General features: G+C 40.4%; 1 protein-coding gene across 3 annotated transcripts in view; it reads left to right on the plus strand.

Moving 5' to 3' along the window:
- KYNU (kynureninase) overlaps nt 1-17,854 on the plus strand; it is a 150,618-nt gene that overhangs the window by 41,550 nt on the left and 91,214 nt on the right. The gene's annotated exons all lie outside the window — the stretch shown is intronic.

The raw sequence follows: 17,854 nt of genomic DNA on the forward strand, positions 1-17,854 counted from the left end.
GCTGAAGAGCCGCCTGCCTGCCCGCTTGTCTGCCGCTTTTCTGCTTGTCCGCCCGCCGCTTTTCCGCCGCTTGTCCGGCCGCCGCTTGTCTGCCGCTTGTCCGCTTGTCGGGCCGCCGCTTTTCTGCCGCTTGTCCACCCACCGCTTGTCCGCCGCTTTTCCGCTTGTCCGGCCACCGCTTTTCCGCCCGCCGCTTGTCCGCCGCTTGTCTGCTTGTCCGCCCTCCGCAGCTGATCTGCTCGGCAGCGCAGTAGCAGCGAGGAGCCGAAGATGGGGTTTCCCCGTTGCCCACGCAAAGGGGAAACCCCATCTTCGGCTCCTTGCTGCTACTGCGCTGCCGAGCAGATCAGCTGCTGGGCGGCCGAAGGAACCTTCCCTGGGTGCCGCCCGCCGCTCGAGAGCAAGAGGGGGAGAGATAGAGAAAGAGAGAGAAGGAAAGAAAGAGATGAGAGAGGGAGGAAGAGAGTGTGAGAGAGGAAGAAGCAAGATAGAGAAAGAGAGAGAGAAAGAAAGATGAGAAAGGAAGGGAGTGACGTCATCAGGTGGAAAAATCGCGATATAGCGTTTCGCAAAGATCGAGATCGCGAAACACGAGGGATCACTGTATTTTCTTAACATACGGTTTTCTCTTTTAAAGAGCAATCCATACAAATGGTATGATGTTTGTTTCTAGAATGTGTATCTTGGCATTTGCTTTCTTAATCCTAGACCAACTTGAGTGGGACAAGATATTTGCTGCTAGAGGCTTTTGCCAAGGCATGTAACTTCTGATTCTGAAATTTTAAAATTCAAGTTTTAAAACATGAACCAGATTAGGTCTGAACCTTTTATTTATTCAAAATTTATTACTGGTGGTGTATTAACCAAGGAAAGTGTATATATTAATATTTGAAAAGTTGCTATGATTGGTAAGATCTTTATATGTCCTTTATTGCCCAACTTAATTTGTTTATCCTATTTTTAAGAAACATCTCCAAAACAGCAGTAATTATTTTGCATTATCAAGTGCATTACAGTGATCCCCCGCTCGTTGCGAGGGTTCCGTTCCAGGACCCCCCGAAACGAGCGGGTTTTCGCGAAGTAGCGCTGCGGAAGTAAAAACACCATCTGCGCATGTGCAGATGGTGTTTTTACTCCCACAGCGCTAGCGAGAAGCCGAAGATTGGGGGCGGCGCGGCTGTTTGCCGCCGGCATGGAGGGCTTCCTAGCAGCCCCCCAAACCCGGGTTGGGGGTCCGGGGGGCGCTGGCTCTCGGCGCTTTTGAGCTGAGTCCGGGAGCGAATTCGCTCCCGGACTCAGCTCAAAAGCGCCGATAGCAAGCGGCAAGGAACGGCTTGTCTCGGCGCTTTAGAGCTGAGTCCGGGAGCGAATTCGCTCCCGGACTCAGCTCAAAAGCGCCGATAGCAAGCGGCAAGGAACGGCTTGTCTCGGCGCTTTCGAGCCGAGTCCGGGAGCGAATTCGCTCCCGGACTCAGCTCAAAAGCGCCGATAGCAAGCGGCAAGGAACGGCTTGTCTCGGCGCTTTCGAGCCGAGTCCGGGAGCGAATTCGCTCCCGGACTCAGCTCAAAAGCGCCGATAGCAAGCGGCAAGGAACGGCTTGTCTCGGCGCTTTTGAGCTGAGTCCGGGAGCGAATTCGCTTCCGGACTCAGCTCAAAAGCGGCGAGAATGAACGGCGTGGGCGGGCGAAGGGCGGGCGGCAGCGAGGAGTTTGCGTGGGCGGTGGGGAAACTCCTCGCTGATGCCAGCAAGAGGGGGAAGACTCAGGGAAGCCGCCCAGCAGCTGATCTCCCGGTTGCCATCTATGCATGCGTGCCCCGGGCACGCATGCGTAGATGGTATTTTGACTTCCGGGTTGAAAAATAGCGAAGTACCCTGTTCGCAATGGTTGGGGACGCAATAAACGGGGGATCACTGTATATCGTTACATTTTTCAATGTTCCTAAAAGTCATTTTTCTTGATTGTTTAAAATTTTTAAGACTGTTTTCATATGACAGTGAAATTAACCAGAATGCTAAGGTATCTTCAGCATTAAAATAAAAATATATTGAGGTGGAAATATATTTAAATTTAAAAACCGTTTACCAGTATGTGTTGAAGAAACCATTTATAAACATGCTATATAGAAGTGTAGCAGTTCAAAATCAAACCTGAATAAAAAATGGAAGATAATTATTTTTGCTTGATTTAATTTTTTTATTACCATTTTATGAAATTCACATACAGGAAAACATACTTCAGTGTTTACACATTTCTAAATTTACATTGTGGAAATAAAAAAAATAAGAAAATGGTCCTACAAAGTGAATATGTTCTGAAAAATGTCTAAAGAAATGCATGTCTGTCTCTCTGTCTGTTTGTTTATTTACCGGTATTTAATTTGACTTCTAGGCCACCCAATCCCAGTGGGAGTTTTGACTTGTTTTTGTGCATGTCAAAAGTTATAATTTCTATCTATACCTAAAAAGAAAAGGAACAAAAATTATACCAGATGGAGAAAATTAGGACTAAAAAACATAAATGTTAAAGGAAAAAAAGAAGAATCCATTTACTAATATCAAAATACATTGTTCTTAGTAAATATCAGGCTGAGGAAATAATCCATATCCATTTCCTCAATCTTCACAATTCCCGAATGTATTTCTTTCTTTTATTTGAGTAGAGAAACATTGTAAGCTTAGTTTTTAATACATTAATCAAGCTCTTTAATTATTAAATTATATTAAGGCTACTATCATGTTCACTTAGGAAAATAATTCTTATTGAATTTAGTGGAATTCAAATAAGTTTGCTGGCCAATGATTGAAATAAAATGATTGACCAAGTAGTACAAGTCTGAAAAATAATGATTATGCAGGTTTTCTTTAAAACAGAAAATTAAAGTCAATAAAAGTGCCATGGTTCCATTTAAAATCATTGTGAGGCGAAAAAAGGGTGAAGGAGAACATTTTAACTTTAAGTCATATTCTTCTCTGTGTTCACCTAGCGTAACTCTGCACTTTGCCAGCCACTTAAAAAATGCAGTCTTATCTATTTTTCTATGATTATCATAGCAGATCAAAGCAATTGCTGACTTCATCGAAGAGGTAAAAGTTAAATAGCTTTTTCTTCCATTCATATGAGACCTACAGAAGTAATATTTAATCTTCCATAACTTGCTATTTCATTAGTTGATTTTTTTTTCATGCATGAGTCGTGACAACAAAAGGATTTGAGGATGAAGAAAAAACGTATTTAACATTTGTTGAAGATAGTTATCTTAGAGCAGTTGTCCAAATAAGATTCACATTAATACAGGGTATTTGTGTCGGAAGCAGTGAAAAATGTGGCAACCATCACCTGTGGCTCAAAACTCTGTGGAATATGGAGGACTGTTTTGTAACCATGCAATTCTGCCTGTGAGAGACATGTTAATCAAAAAATGACAAATCAAACAAGGGGTCTTTACCATTGGCATGATTCATATGGCAGGCCCAGGTACCTTTGTTGAACCCCTTATTTTAGTTTCTTATTGGCAAATCACATAAGTTTTGAAGTCCTTCTATGAAATCTTGTGAGATTTTGAATAAGAAAATCAAAATCTGACAAGATATAAAAAACGGTATATTTGGAAAACAGACAAAATAGGAAGAAGAAGAATAGATGGGAAGAACAGTATTGTATACATGGAATTCCAAACAAAAACACTCAAAGGTAGGTTAAGTTATCAAAAGTTAGGAGGATTCAGAATGAAACCAAGGTCATGCATTTGTAAACATTGAAGATAAGTGAAACTTTTAATACTTTCTTCTTCAGTAAATTGATATCTTCATTTCAGGATTAATAAGAAAATACGACAAGAATAAAAATGACAACTTGTTAATGCCTATATTTTATGGGCATTCTCAAGCATAATACTCAGATAAGTATAACAGAACAAAATAACAAGATTTGGAGGTCTTCTAGTCCAACTCCCTGCTCAGGCAGGAAACTCTATACCATTTCTGGCCCTACATGGTTTAAGGCCAGACTATCTTCAAGACTGCCTCCTGCCGCATAGTTCCCAGTGACCGATATGTGCCCATAGGGTTCATCTTCTCCAGGTCACTTCAGCTAAACAGTATTGGACGGCTGGCTCGCAGGGGAGGGCCTTGTGTTTGCTCTGTCTCTTTGGAACCAGCTGCCTCCTAAGATCCAGACTACCCTCACCCTACTGGCCTTCCAAAAAGCCGTAAAGACCTGGCTCTTCCAGCAGGCCTAGGGTCGTTGATTAGATGGCATGCCATTGGGATTCGACCAGGAAAGGCATGAATGGTTTTTTAGCTGTTTTAAATGTTATTGTGAGTTTTAATTGTTTTGTACTGTTTTTAGGGGGGTTTATATTGTATTTTATGTCAATCAATCAATCAATCAATGACAGACAAATTGCTGTCCAATCTCTTCTTAAAAACTTCCAGTGTTAGAAGTCAGGATGATGAGCTTCATATCCATTTCTTCATTTATTAGGATTTCAGAAACTCTACTTCTATCTGTCTATGGATATTCTCAGTCATCTACATCATGGTTTTCCCAAAGGTAGTTTATATTCTTTAAAGCAACTGGACTTTGTTTTTCCTTGAAGACGTTTCCCTGAAGAAGCTCCTTGGATGAGCAACAAAACGACTGTAGGGAAAAACAAAGTCCAGTTGCATTTTGGAAAATACCTTTGGGACTTGATGTCTATCTTTTGTTTGTTTTGAATATAGCTGCACTGCTGTCTTGTTGCTGCTGTTTGGTCATTTAGAATGGAGGAAGGTATGACGTCATTTTTTCTTCAGAGTATGAAGTTCATTAAAACAAATACACAAGAATGATGCCTCTACACTTTAAAAAAGATTATTCTCTACATGCAGAGGTGGGCTGCTTAAGGTGGATTGGTGAAGTAGCGGAGATGCAAATGCACCCGTGTTTCAGTGTGGGTTTTTGTTTCCGTGCGTGCCCAAAACCGGACCAAAACACAGACACACCTGTGTCTCCGTGCATGATTCTGCTACCTGCACAGCTACAGTAGCAGAATTACGCTGGACTCCGCTAGCACTCAGATCCACGGGGGCGAGTAGACGTGACCGTTCCACCTTAGCAACCCACCTCTGTCTACATGTCTAGTATAATATATAGTATAACCCAAGGACTGTTTGCATTGTGCAGCCTGACATTTTTTTAAAGTAAATTTAGAGCCATTGCTGCTACTACTATTACCCCAAAAGACACACTGCCAAGCATCTCAGCCCTTGACACCATCTCTAGCAGTTTCAGTGTTCTGCCAATTACAGAACAGCTCTTCAGCAATCCAGGTAATTCCTTACAGCCCGTAATAATTTTAAATTTCTCAATGTGGCCCTTTCCGTCTGTCAAATCATGCCAGCCTTTACATTTTACTGTTGTCAGGGTGCAGGGGAATATACATGGAAAGTTAAAAATATAATAACATTCAGCCAGATGTATCCTACATGTTGTGTCTTACTCTTTTAGGAATGTAAGGATATAAAAGTTATTTGCAATAGCAAGAATTAGTGGCAATTTATTTCTATTTAAGAAAACATTGCACTTTTACCTAGTTATAAAAACATGGGCAGCTATTTCTCAAAAAGGTGGTACTATCCACTGAAAAAAAATGGATCCAGTAGAAAAGCTTCCATTTGTTGATTTCCAGTAACAGCCTTAAGGAGGTAGAAGATTCAGACTCCAATTGTCCCTCCAAATTAGTTGGAAGTGATGGGCAGTTTTCTGAACAGTTGAATCAACTTCAAAATCTGTACCCATCTCAAATTTGCACATCGATATTATAGCAGAAGAACCTTGAAGTTATAGAAGCACAGTTCAGTTTCAAATATATCTTGCCAAGCATATAAATTAAGAAGGAGAATGCTGTATGAAAAGAGGAAGAGCCTTGTGTGAAAATAACAAGAGTGTGCCAGATAGTATTATTTTAGAAAGCCTAAAGAAAAGTAAATGTCAAAATCGGGCCAAGCCAAAAGAGGACAGTTAGAGAAAAAGCAAGTTATATATAGAAATGTCACCACACAAATCCAGCACAAATCCAAGGCCTAAAGGCCTGAGAAAAATATATTGAGAATGTTTTGCTTCTGAGTTAAGAAACAGTAAGAAAAGTTTGAGATTGGCTATTCTTCATCTTTTGAATGAATTGTGGTTTGTTGTTTTACAATTTGAAGCAGAAAAAGTGCTGTTGTGAAGATAAGCCACAGAAGCAAGTAAATGTCGATCACATTTTGGTCTTACTGTTCTGCCGGCGTGTCCCAACCGCCCATAATTACAGGGTAATTAGTCCAAAAAGACACACACCACACGATAGAAAGAAAACCAAAAGTCTTTATCAACAGAAAAGCAGAAAAAACTCCCTTTTTAAATGTCAAAGGGATTTTCTGGTACACACAAGGCACAGGTTAAATGCAATCCAATTTCTCACCCAATAACTGGGAAATTGAGTCCAAATTCCAAAATCCAAAAAGTCCACACACAATCTTGAACGGGGAAACAGAAAAACCATGATCTTAACGAAACTATGAATCAGATAAACCTCCACAAGGCTAAATCAGCATGCTGCTCTTTTTATCTGTAGCACTAATTACAGCAGCCCCACACAACCACAGGTGTGGACTCACTTATCTCCTGTAATAATCCTTCAGTTGTTCTCTTCTATGCATCACTCTCCGCATGTGTGGGTCTGTCATAAGTTCTTGTTCAGAATCCAGGGATGATAAGGAAGATTGATCTCCTCCTGGGCTGTCTGCCAAACTCCCCTCTTCCCTGTCAGTTACGCTTCCTTGGTCAGAGGAGACTTTGTCGGCAGATTCTATCGGGAGCAAAACAGGCTTGTGGCATGTGGATGTTTCCCCCACATCCATCTCCACATTCCTTGGGGCAGGAGCTGGGACAGAGCTAACCACAATACTTATCTTTAATAAATATTGTTGTATGACATCGTTTATTTCATTTTTTTTAATGCTGGGAATGTTCTGACAGAGAATTAGAATTTTGTAAGTGGAATAATAGATTTGGAAGGGACCTTAGAAATCAGCTTGTTCTGAATGTGGCATAACTTTCAGCTGTATTTGGCAAGCATTGAGTGTGTGGGGACTATCCCTAACCTTTAATATATGATGGTGTTGTAGACTGAATTTAGATACAATATATTAATTTAGTAAATCATTGTAGCTGCTCATCTCAAATAGATGACTCTGGGCAGCATACAAGTTTAAAACATAATGCAACAAAATAATTTTTAAAAAGCTCAACAGAATTCATTAAAAACCTGTGCCTGAGATTCAGGAACAAATGATGATTTAGATTTTCAATTAGAGGGAAATGGATGGCTTGTGCATAAAAATGGAGATACGTTCACTTTTCAATAGAATTTGAACTCTGGTTTACATAGTCTGTTCTTACTATCTTTTATTTTCACTTTTTTTGGAGCTTGTCTCTGTGACCCTACCAGAAGTCCGGATATACCTCAGAGGGATAGGGGAGGCTTTTAGAGGCTTGATGCAGTCTCCTGTGAATTGTGTGTGTGTGTGTGTGTGTGTTTGTTTGTTTGTTTGTTTGTTTATTTATATATTTGTATATTTATATATTTATATATTTATATGCCAACCCACTCTGAAGACTCGGGGCGGCTTACAACATATAAAGAACAATAAAAAATGTCCTAAATCCAAATTTAAAATTAAACTAACTAATCTAAAACCCCAGTTCCTTTAAAAACCAATCATTCACAGGCTTCAGTCTGGTGCAAAGCTGCTGTGATCTAGGACCATGATGGCGAACCATGGCATACATGCCAGAGATGGCAGGCAGAGCCCTTTCTGTGGCTACACACACCATTGCCAACTGAACTTCTGGTTTCTGGAGTGCACATGTGCACAGTCAGCTGGTCTTCACGGGTACCAGAGCTCAGCCTGAAAATGGCCCAAAAAATGGCTAATAGCAGCCAAGGAATTGGCTGTTTTCCAGCCCGTTTCCAGGCTGGTTTCAATCCCCAAAACAACTTGTTCTTTGGGCCATTTTCAGGGCCCTTTTTAAGATCAAAAATGCCCCCAAAATGGCCCAGAAAGCAGCCTGAAAATGCCCTCAAAAATGGCCTGAAAAAAGGTGGGAAAACCCTACAAAACCAGGCACATGCGCGCCAGCCAGCTGGTTTTCGGGTTTCCATGACTCTGGCACACGCACATGAATGTATATGCATATGTGTTCAGATTTGGGCATTCAGTGCTGAAAACATTTGCCATCTCTGATCTAGGAGGTATTATTTGTTTGTTTGTTTGTTTGTTTGTTTATTTATTTATTTATTTATTTATTTATTTATTTATTTACTTATATGCTGCCCCTCTCCGCAGACTCGGGGTGGCTAACAACAGCAGTAAAACACTAGAAAATCCAACACTAAAAAACAGTTAAAAACCCATTATATAAAAACCAGTCATACATACAAACATACCATGCATAAAATTGTAAAGGCCTAGGGGGAAAGTGTACCTTACTTCCCCCATGCCTGGCGGCAGAGGTGGGTTTTAAGCAGCTTACGAAAGGCAAGGAGGGTGGGGGCAATTCTAATCTCTGGGGGGAGTTGGTTCCAGAGGGTCGGGGCCGCCACAGAGAAGGCTCTTCCTCTGGGTCCCACCAAGCGACATTGTTTGGTTGACGGGACCCAGAGAAGACCCACTCTGTGGGACCTAACTGGTCGCTGGGATTCGTGCAGCAGAAGGCGGTCCCTGAGGTAATCTGGTCCGGTGCCATGAAGGGCTTTATAGGTCATAACCAACCCTTTGAATTGTGACCGGAAACTGATCGGCAACCAATGCAGACTGCGGAGTGTTGGAGTAACATGGGCATATTTTGGAAAGCCTATGATTGCTCTCGCAGCTGCATTCAGCATGATCTGAAGTTTCCGAACACTTTTCAAAGGTAGCCCCATGTAGAGAGCGTTACAGTAGTCGAGCGTCGAGGTGATGAGGGCATGAGTGACTGTGAGTAGTGACTCCCGGTCCAAATAGGTATTAGCTTGGGAGATGCTGCCCACCAGTGTATGTAAACCTTCTGTAACCTAGGAAGCTTCCACTTTGGGCTCGAAAAGCCTTGGAGGCTGGGGACAGTTGCAACATCTCTATGTTCATAAGAATAGGCAGACGGCTAATTGCCCCAATTTTCATCATTTGACTGGGGGACGCTGCAGTGGCCTTGTGTTTGGACACCGAGTGTAGGTCTCTTAGTTTGGCATCGTTCTTATTTTGAGAGTATGAATTTTTGTCTGACTCCGACTGATTAACTATAGCCAAAGATAAGAAAAAAAACAGAAAACATTGTAGTCCCCCCCCCCCAATAGTTGCCAGATGTTATTATTGAAATGCCCTTGGTGCCCTTTCCTGTTTCTTAGCTTGCTATCCCCGGTGCTGTTACAACATTCTGTGCTAACTTAGAAGAAAACTAACAGCCATGAAACCATTTATTTGAGGCAGAAGTGGCACAGCTTATTTCTATCACAAGGCTCTAACTGCATGACATATTGTTAGCTTTGCCCAGCCAGGAAAAGAAACAACTGAATTAGCAAGCAAGAGGCAGGTAGGCAGAAATAATACTTATTCATGTTATGCTTGTCTGAGAACTGTAGTGAAAGAACTCTTACAACTCTCTGCCTCACGTTTTTTAGATTGTGGCTTCAGCGAAGCAGGAGCCAAGCATCGAAAATGCTTCTTGGTGGATTGTGTCCCTGGGATGCTGAATATTACGATGGATTTAGTTTTTCTTAGCAGTCTCTACTATAATTGGAACATATCTTCCAAAAAGGGGTCCTTGGTGCTGCCTGAGCTTGGTTGTTTTCTCATAGACATTTTATTATCCAAACTGAGTAACATCATCAGTGCTGGTGAGGACTGGGGCTTTCTTCTCAGTTTAAACTATCTAACTATCTCATCCTCTGCTGCCCCCTTCTCTTTCCCAGCATCAGGGTCTTTTCCAATGAGTTCTCTATTCACATTAGGTGGCCAAAATATTTGAGCTTCAGCTTCAATATCTGTCCTTCCAGAAAACACTCATATTTAATATGCTTAGGATTGACTGATTTGATCTCCTTGCAATCTAAGGGATTCTGAAGAGTTTTCTCCAGCATTACAGTTCAAAAACATCAACTCTTTGATGCTCAGGTCTCCTTGTGGTTCAACTCTCACAACCATACATTACTACTGGGAAAACCATAGCTTTGAGTATAATTACAGCCTAATATATAAATATTTAATAAGAAAAACAAAAGTGTCCTTTTGTAACACCAATCATCATGTTTTATGATATTTCTGTTATGACACAAACTGGTTTATCATAATTTTATGTTATGCTTTATGTGATTTGCCACATTTTACTCTACAAGAATCATAGTCTTGGATTTTGGACGCATTCTGCAAATTAGCCCATTTGATGTACATTGATTCAAAATGTTTTATACTATGGCGCACTGTTTTGACCAATTAAAGCTTAAAGGAAAGAGATATTTAGTAGTATACTAGCAACCTCATAACCTACTGGGTCATTGTTTCAGAGATATTTTATTTCTTAAACAAAGAGAGAGAGAAATGACCACGAGTGGGCATAAATGGGAGAGACTTCTGTCTTCCTACTGGTTTCCTCATTGACTTTTTTTGTAGGAAACCAGTAGTGAGTATTGGAAATGACAATCACCTGATTATGATTGACTATGGCAGGGCAGCAGATTTAAATCCCACAGAAGTTATAGGTCATGGTATTTGGAGTAAATTCTACAATTTGCTCTTTTGAGATAGATTGGTTCAAACTTTGTTTCTCTATGATGCACAGTTTTGCCCAACTGAATGTTATAAAAATCAAGTATATATGAGTTATAGTAGTATGAATTAATTCATATTTATTCAGGATTGTCTTAGTTTCCAAGGGAGCCTCATTTCAGTTTTGGTTGTAAAGGTTATAGAGCTGAAAGAATAAATATAAATTATATGAAGTACATCCGGGACTTATGAAAGCTGGTATTGAGCTATGAGTCTCAATATGACTCAATATAAGCCATATGGGTATACAATAAGATATTTGATTACAAATGACCAATAATCTACATTTGGGGATCAGGAATCTTTGGTCCCCCAGATGATGCTAAACATTTCCCCTCATCTCTAGCCAACATGACCAATGGAATGGAATGTTGGGAGTTGTAGTTCAATAGCAGCTAGAGGACTTGAACTTTTTAAATCCCTATTCAAGCAATTGTATTAATTCTATTTAATATACCTTTGTGCAGCTAATACTAATTTAATGGTTCACTCTTATAATTCAATCAGAATAATTGTAGTAATTACATCAGAAAATTATATATTATTTTCTGAAATTCTAAGAGTGGAATGTCAAGAACAAAATTACCCTTAGAAAATGTTACCACCAGTGCTTATTAGACTTAGGAGTAAGGTGACATAGTGTGTGGAGATATAAATTGTCTTTTGCAGAAAACCATGCTTTCACAATCGAAATGTAAAATACTTTGTGCTATCAGCAAAAACCTTGGGCTAACGTGATTTCAATAAAATATTCCAATATTATGCCTTAAATACCATGTATTAGTATTCTCTTGCTCTTCCTTTCCCTCTCCCTTTCTTTCTCTCTGTCTCTCTCTCACGCACACACACAAATGAAAACTAAAGGTTCCATCTAAATATGTACAATATAAAAGTAATTAGCACTTTCTTGTCATTTTGTATTATGCTTTGAATATTCATATTTTGTTCTTTCAAAAAAAAGAAAATTCTGTTGTTCTTGGCTCATACTAACTACATTGTCATGATAATTTGGAAAAAATAGTTTTGAAATTGTGAGGTACAATTTCAAGTGGGTGGAAATGGATTTCACCAGATAATTCAAAGCAAAGACAAAAAAGAGGGGGAAATATAAAGAATAGCCTTTAACTGCCATTTCATCCTATTATTTTTCCACCGTTTTAACTCATACATTATCTTATAAAGTTTGAAGTATTTGGAATTAAGTTTTCTTTCAGTTGTCTGCATTTATTTGTGGGATAACTATAAAGCTAACAAGAAAACAAAGAATTTAACATAAAACGTTATTCTGAAGATCTAGTTCACCGTCTTTTAAATTATTCTCGGTGTATTAATGTCATGCTGGACATAGAGAGGGCCTGGGGAACATTTTCAGCATATAGTTTCCTGCTGTTTGATGCTGAAAACACATAAAAACTATTATTTCATACATCCGTAAAAGGTTTACATGGCTTTTATTTACCCAAAATATCCCTATTCCTGACGGAGGTGCTTTCCTTGATCTTCTTTTCGTGCCATAGCCAAAACATCTGAAAATCCAGGTCTATAATTTGCCTCCATCAGATATAAAGAACTCATACAATTTGGTCTGCCCCTATGAATTAGATATTAATAGCAGTGATGTAAATTTGGAAGACAATTGCAAGGAAGCAACATGCAGAAGAATCTTCTGCACAGGACTGAAGGGGGTTGTCTTTACAACCAGCTTATGTTATTCTTTTTAAAATTTCTAGAGCAGTGTTTCACAGCCTTGGTAAATTTAATATCTATAGACTTCATCTTCCAGAATTTCCCTGCCAGATGTGCTGGGACTTCAATTCTCGAAAGTCCACACTTCTTAAAATCGCCAAGGTTAAGTATTACTGTTTTGACTAAAATTCCTCTGAACTCAATGATATTGATTTTTGCGGGCCAAGATGCTATTTGAACGTGGCTTCTGAAAAGATGCTTTTACATATTCTGGATACAAATAAGTTAATAACTCAGACCTCCTTCCCTTTGATTTTTAGATTGGTTTCTACTACAGTGACATAACGTAATACATGGTTTGTACAAGTGCTGTAAAATAACCTTTCTTCTCTTCCACCCCCACTTCTGTGTAGGATGATCATTTGGAAAATGAATCTCGGTTTGTTAATAATACAATCAGTTTTCTTCTTTTAAATTTGAAATTTAGGGAATGGTGCTGGAAAGAGCACTGTAACTAAGCAGGGGGTTTTTGTGGGGAAGACCACAAAATATCAGGAAAGTTTGTTTAATAATGGAAGTAGGCGGAAATTTTCTGCAGCAAAAAGAAGGACTAAAATTAACTTTAAAAGCAATCACACCAATATTAAGTGTTAATTGCTGTCGGAGAATGTTGCTTTTTCTGTAAAATTTTATTTCTGCACTTAAAGTCTGGCTCGGTTTAACTCCCTGCTCACATCACCAAATTTTCCCGACAAGCAAATTGAGAAAAATCAGTGAAAGTGCTTTTTTAAGTATAAAAAAATTCCTTGTCTACTTTCGGAGTATTTTCCGATAGTTTTCTTTTCTCTTTTCTTGACTACCCTGACTGGATTGGCCTGTGGGTTCTTAAAAGATGTGACAGAAATTCATTGTAAGACATTGCTTCATATTTTTCTCTTATATTAAAAAGCATTAAAGTGAAAAGCTGGAGTACTTCTCGAATAACAAGTTATATTCCACTCCACTGTGAATTCCACCCCATTATTACTATTATTATTATTATTATTATTATTATTATTAATAATAATAATAATAATAAATATTATTATTAATAATAAATATTATTAATAATAATTAATAATAATTAATAAATAATAATAATAATAATAATTTATTAGATTTGTTTGCCGCACCTCTCCAAGGACTATGCCATCTATGTTTAGATGCAGCAAAGTAATTCATTGGATATAGCAACAGATATGATTAGTGAGGTCAGATGGGCGAATTATATGAGGCCATTGGATAGACCTATAAAAACAATGGTTTATTGAGGGAACAAAAACAGTATTCTCTGAGTATGCTCTCCTTCTACAAAATTAAATTTATGGATTTATCTGGCCTTGCAAATCTGTGCATACATTCTCCATATTTCTTTGAATTTGTAAATGTTTCATGACTGAGGGATCACTATTTCTTAAATCCCTGGGAAGGTAATTAGGAAGGGGGAGGCATGCACACAATCCTACCATCCCCATGCATGTGCACAGGCCTCACTGAAGCCTGGGACGGTGAAAAAACAGCCAAAATGGCAAACCTGAAAAAATGGACTTCCGGTTTGCCCAGAAGCCTCTGGAGAATGAAACAGCTTCCCCAAGTCAAAAATCAGCTGGCTAGTGTGTGCATGTGTGCTACAGCTGACATAAGGCATTGCCTTGCGTACTCTCAGATATTGGCTCCACATGCCACCTTTGGTATGTGTGCCATAAGTTCGCCATCACGGGACTAAACCAATATCTTGTTTACAGGAGGTTTAAGATGCACTCCCTCCATTCCATCTTAGCTGGGATCAGGGAGGGGGATTTCTTGACTTATGTAGATCTCATGGATGTCAACCTCCATGTCCCTATTTATCCAAGTCACTGGCGTTATTTGAGATTCTGCTACATTGCACACCATTATGAGTAAGCAGCACTCCCATAGCATTTTCCTATTCTCTGACATACACTGAGAATTTCTACCCTTTTGTGTTCTCCCAACTGCTCAACTTTTTAATGCTAGTTTTTTCTTGATGGTTCTTCTATAATTATCTATCTGACCACATACATTTTCAACACCAAGGGTATTTCTTCATGTTCTGAAAGATGCTCTTCTAACTATCGATAATACTAATAGCTTTTTAATCCTATGCAGAGTTACACATGGGTGAACATTGATTTAGACATCTTAACAGAGGGATTGGATTCTCTTTCTGAAGTATAGCTTGATTTAATTATGATGTTCTTCATGTGAAATAGCTGTAGCTAATTCTATTGCAGAACATAGCTAAAATTGCATATTCTAGTGCAGAGGTCCCCAACCTTTTTTGCACCAGGGACCGGCTTTAAGCTAGACCAGTTTTCCATGGCCCGGTGGGGGGGGGGGGGAGCTAGCTGTCAGCGGCGCCGTAAAAGGGGCGATCAAGAGAGGAATGGGTGAATGAATGGACGGAGGGTGGGAAGGAAGGAAGGAAAGAGGGAAGGGACAGGAACAAAAGAAGGGTGCAAAGGAAGCAAGGAAAGGTGTGAAAGGGGAGAGTAAGAGAGGAAGGAGTGAAAGAAGGGAATGAGGGAGGAAAGAAGGGAGGAAGGAAAAGGAAAGCAAGAAATGGAGGGAGGAAAGGAAGGAAAGAAAGAAAGAAAGAAAGGGGGAAGGGACAGGAACAGAGGAAGGAAGCAAGGAAACTTATGAAAGGGGAGAGTAAGGGAAGAAGGTAGGAAGGAGAAAGAAAAGAAGAAATAGAGGAAGGGAAGGTAAAAGAGAGAAAGAAAAAGAGCAAGAAAGAAAGCAAGAAAGAGAAAGAAAGAAAGGCAACTTCAAAGAAAGGCTCACTGAGCATCTCTCACTCTCTCTCTCTTTCTATCCCTCTTTCTTTCTTTCTCTTCCTTTCTCTCCTCTTCCTTTATCTCCTCTCTCTCTCCCTCTCTCTTTCTCTCCCCCCTCTCTCCCCCTTTCCCTCTCTCCCTCTCTTGCTATCTCTCCCCCCTCTCCCTCTCTCTTTCTCCCTCTCCCTCTCTTTCTCTCTCTCCCCCCTCTCTCTTTCTCTCTCTCTCCCCCTCTTTCTCTCTCTTCTTCTCACTTTCTCTCTCTTGTTTTCTTTCTGTCTCTTTTGCTTTCTCTCTCTCTCACTCTTTCTTGTTTTCTTTCTCACGCTCTTTCTCTCTCTTGTTCTCTCTCTTGCTATCTCTTTCTCTCCCCCCCTTTCTCACTCTCTCTTTCTCACTTTCTCTCTATCTTGCTGTCTGTTGCTCTCACTCACTCTCGTTCTCTCTCCGTTCTTCTCAGCGATGACGCGCGCACACCCTGCCCGCCTCACCTTTGCGAGAGCACTTTCGCCCCGGGCTCTCAGCAAGGGGGTTTGCAGGAGAGGCGGGGCCGGCGAAGGTGATATTGAATGTCGGGGGAGAACGGGCAGTTGCACGCGCTCCCTATCCCCCTGCTAGCCCACTCGGAATATTCAAAATAAGAAAAGCCTTCGCCGGCAAAGGTTTTTCTTATTTTGAATATTCCGAGTGGGCTAGCAGGGAGATAGGGAGCGCGTGCAACCGCCCGTTCTCCCCCGACATTCAATATCACCTTCGCCGGCCTCCGCTGAGGAAAGCCTTTGCCGGCATTTCCTCTCGGCGTCAAGGAGGCGCAGCGGCGGGCGGAGAGAGGGAAGGGGGGGGGCAGCGGCGTCCCTCCTGGCCTTGGCGGGCCGCCCAACCCTCCCCACCTCCTGCAAACGCGGCGGGCGGCGGGGGGAGAGCGAGGAGCCGGTTCCGGCGGGCGCGGGGCTTGGCTGGCTGGCGGGGGGAGCGCCGCTGGTGGTGCGGAAAGGCCGAGGGGGCGCTGGCGCCGCGGACCGGCTGAAAAGCCCCAACGGCCCGGTCCCGGTCCGCGGACCGGCGGTTGGGGACCTCTGTTCTAGTGTGTGATTTGGCTGTCAATCTCCTCCACTGATACTTGAGAGAAAGTATGTCATCTATACATGTGTCTGACATCGAGATCATTAGTTTTAACCAGAAAAAAAATCAATGTAAAAGTTGGGGGAATATGATCGTCTGAAATTTCTAACTGTTAGTACTGTCTGTTACTTTAGGACTCAATCTGACCTTAATAAAATATTACTTTATTCATCTTTTTGTGTGTTTGTTCTCCCATCATTCTTGCCAGAGTTCTGCCCTAAGGGGAGGAAAAAATATCCCAATTCCTTTGTGTTTTATACATAATCTCTGGATTTTGCCAGTAGAGATTTGAGGCTTTGCAATGCTTTGTACAAAATTTGTGTCCTGAATTAAAGACCAGAAGCCCAGCCTCCACAGAACTTCAAAAGAATAAAAGCTTGAAATACTATATATAAAAGTGGAGGGCAATGACTATTTTTAATTAAATTAAAAGTAATCGAAATAAAATCATGCTCAGTTTTATCATGACGCACTACACTTAAAATCCAGCTCACTTTTTGAAAATCAGATACTATTCCCAGACCAGAAAAAGGGGTTCATGGATCTAGATTACAGATTTAGCACCAAACCAATAATAAAAGGTTCATCAAGTTGATTTCTCAAATTTTTACCTGAATACATCTGGTCCTGTTTGTGCTGTAAATCTTTATATTTCAATTTATATTCCCAGGTACCAATATCCAACATGCTAAGTGTTAGGAATTCCATATTTTTAAAAAACATTTACTATGTCCGATTCTGAAGATTTCTACAGGAGACAAGAACTGTTCAAATATTTTGTTTCCTAACCAGAAGCTTTTGTCTATCTTGAATCACAATGGTCAAGAAAGTATAATTTCTGGAATTCTTTCCGATTGCCTTACTAACCATGGTCTTGAAAGACGTTTGTATTTTCTTCTGTTTCATGAAGAAATATGTTACACCTGTGCCATTTTGTCCATATGTGTTTATGTGTATATTGGTGTGTGTTGTGTAAGCACTTATATGTTGCTTCTGCATGGGTGAAAAAGAGTATAAGCAGATGGGTGAATATGTTACCATTCATGTGTGTTTCTGTTCCCATCTCATGTCTCTGTGTATATCTTGGGAAGGATGATCAAGGAGGGAGGGAGGGAGGAGAGATTTAGAATGGAGCAGTTGGAGGGCCAAGAGCTTTCTCATTGGCTCATTTTTAAATTCAGTGTGGCTGGTAAATGCAAATCTAATAAACTAATTAATTAATTAATTGAATAAATAAATAAATAAATTGGATCTTTTCTTGGGGAGAACTATCCTGATAGACAGAGGCCCAAACTTCTTAGATGTTTCACTTTGCCCATGGGTTGGAGAGAATAAATGATGCTAATTTTGTGGCTTGGTAACAAGGGCAGCTGATAATTT

The sequence above is a fragment of the Erythrolamprus reginae genome, chromosome 1 (genome assembly GCF_031021105.1).
Source record: "Erythrolamprus reginae isolate rEryReg1 chromosome 1, rEryReg1.hap1, whole genome shotgun sequence".
Classification (NCBI taxonomy): Eukaryota; Metazoa; Chordata; class Lepidosauria; order Squamata; family Dipsadidae; genus Erythrolamprus; species Erythrolamprus reginae.